We start from the raw sequence: 3,154 nt of genomic DNA on the forward strand, positions 1-3,154 counted from the left end.
CATCTGTGGAGCATGAAAAAAATACATTAAGAGCAGGCAAGATTTTCTTTTGGAAGCTTTCTGGACAAGGTACTGAGATTTTTTTCCCCCCTGGTTCATAGTGGGAATATGACAGTTAGAAGCATGCTTTGGAGTCAGTGGGGGCTCTCTGAACTTGGTTCAGTCTCTTAAAATCCCCACCCCCATCCCAACTCACTGCTGCTGTTTGTTCACTGTGCAAAAAGCATCCAGGTCTAGAGGAATAGTGTGGGCTAATGCCTGCACCCTCCTAGAGAAAGGAACTGTTTCCTAATTCACCTGAGATGCCCTCTGGTCGCCAAGATGTTTTCTGAGGTGTTGCTATCTCACCCAACGGGCACATATGGTCAATTAGTTACCTTGCTGCTATTAACATATTTAAGTTGAGGGGGGTTGTTTCTCTTTTATCACAATTCTGGCAGTTGCATTATTTTCCAGAGTTTATGGTGCTTGAATATTATTTGGGAAATATGCATATTCTTAATTACATTTTAAGGAAACCTCAAGACTTATCAGAAGCAGACATGAATTTTGGAAAAGAGAAGTAATTGCAATTTTATTCTCTAGCAAACAGTCAAGGACCAATATACGGGCTAAGAGTATGTTTTGGAGTTACAGAGTTGAATCTTGGTTAAACCACTTAATTGCTGTGTGCTTGTGGGCAAGACACTTGGCTTCTCTGTGCCTCAGTTGCTATGTAGTATATTAATGCAAGAGTTCATTAATTGCATTAGTGAATTAAAACAGTGCCTAGCACATTGTAAGACCTCTATAAATGTTAGCTATTATTATTAATGACCAGAATATCACTTGCTACTTAATAAGATATCTTTCTCAATGTTCTCTCTGATTTCAAGAAAGCTGAACATGTGAAGGAAACCTCTGTTTCCAACTTGTTTGGACAATGATACAGGTTTAACCCATATACTCTTCACTTTCTGTTAAGAATTCTTGGGTAAAAAACTTCCTGTTTTCAGTGAATATCCACACTACTAGACATCTCATTCTCTTATTTGAGGAGATGTAAAACTAAGTCTTTACTTAAAAGATTGTAACAGTTACCATCCTGTCCCCTGAGATCCTCTTTGCCTGGCCCATCTCTGAGAGCCTTGGGAGTGGTGGTGACCAGTTCTGTGTAGACAACGTGGACTTCACGCCTGACATGTTGCACCTCTCTTTATGCTTCTTCACACACATACTGCTCTATACTGCTCTTTTTGCCTCCTGCCCAGTGAAGTCCCTGTTGTTGCTAAACCATAAACAACCAGGAAGAACAGGGCAGTTAATTTCCCCGTGAGTTGAACCTTTACCTAATATGAGAAGGGGACATCCGATGAATTCTTCTGTCTTCCTCGTCCTGGATGGACTGTCCTGACAAGCAACTATCTATAAGGTGCCTCAGAAGATGGCCTGCGGGATCCAGCAGTCAATTGCGCTTGATGCCAGAGGCTGGACAGCTTGGAAATGTCTCACACCATCTCTCCCTTTTTCCCTGCCTGCGAGCCATTTTCCCTCACTTCTGATCCCCTGGGATCGCACTCCTGAATAAAGTCATGGCACTTAGGCTTTTGCCTCAGGCTCTGCTTCCTGGGGAACCCAGTCTACAGCAAAATCTATAGCTTTAAATTTTAAGAAAGATGAGCTTCTTTTCAACCTGTCGTCATTTATTTTGCATATTTGCATATTAGAAGCTCTTGTTTGTTGCATTGATTCTTTACAGGGGTTTGAATCTTGATACCAACAGAATTCTTTATGAAAATTTAATTTAATCATTCAGAAACTTCTCCAATGATATTTTTTTCTCTGCGGGGTCTGAAGAAATCTTAGATACAGAGCAAACTTGTTGAGATATACATCAAACTGAGAATCTGAGAATGGTCACCTCCATTCTTGGCTGACAGCTGTCAGTTCTAACTCCACCTAAAATGCCTAATATACCTTCAAGATTATTTGTCATTGAGACCTCATAACTCTATTCCACTGATCCTTTAGGGGTTTCAGATATGCTTTTGCAAATGTTATTAGGTATTCCTGTCTTCTTTAATCCCCTTTATGTCAATAGGATGACCTACCTTTCTTTAATCTCTATACAGTGGCATTCTTCTACCCCCTGCCCTACTTCTTGCAAATAGTTCCAGGACCCCCCACCCCCGCCACCCCATTTACTGTCACATAATGGCTTGAGTATTTACTGTTATTTATACATACCGAGTGTCACATGTAACAAGATATGATATGAATTTGACTCAGGTGTATTGGGACTTTCTAAATAAGCCTTAGCTCAATATTATTCACCAGGAAGCCATTCATTATTGAGTTATGTTTATGACTGTATGGCTATATGAAAAAATAATACCTGCTAAAAGACCCAGCATGTTTTAATGGCTCTTTACTTTCTTCTCTTTCTCCTCTGCTGACTTGAGCTTTTTTCTCATTTTTTCCTCTTACTGAGTGGCTAATTCTTGAGAAAGGGGACACTCTTATTTCCACTCTCTCTGGGTTTGTTCTGTCTCTTCTTTAATGATGGGAACAAAACTGTAATGTAAGAGAATAGTTTGAAGTATTATCCTCAGCCGTCTTCCTTGGTAAATCTTCCCACCACCTTTTCCCCTCTCCAACTCAGAGAGTAGTGAGGTATTCTTTGCTCAGTACCCAGAATGTAGAGATGCAAGGAGAAAACAACAGAAACCAAAGTTTAGCTTCTGTGTTCTTAATATAGAATTTCCAAATTCAACATTTTGGGAGGAAAAAAAAAAGGAAGGAGGTGGGATGTTTTGAACTCCCCATACGTAACTATTGAATAATGAAAAATAAGATTCTTAAGGACATAGGGAATAAAAATTTTGTCATATAAATTGACTTGGAAGAAGATGTGCTGAGCCCTTTTCTCCCATACAGAAGACAATCTGGGCCAGCGCAGGGGCTCACGTCTGTAGTCCCAGCACTTTGGGAGGTCAAGGCGGGCAGATCACTAAAGGTCAGGAGTTTGAGACCAGACTGGCCAACAGAGTGAAACCCTATCTCTACTAAAAAAATACAAAAATTAGCCAGGCCTGGTGATGCATGTCTGTAGTCCCATCTACTCGGGAGGCTGAGGCAGCAGAATCGCTTGAACTCGGGAGGCAGGGGCTGCAGT

This window comes from Hylobates moloch, unplaced genomic scaffold, assembly GCF_009828535.3.
Source record: "Hylobates moloch isolate HMO894 unplaced genomic scaffold, HMol_V3 SCAFFOLD_8, whole genome shotgun sequence".
NCBI classification, from domain to species: domain Eukaryota; kingdom Metazoa; phylum Chordata; class Mammalia; order Primates; family Hylobatidae; genus Hylobates; species Hylobates moloch.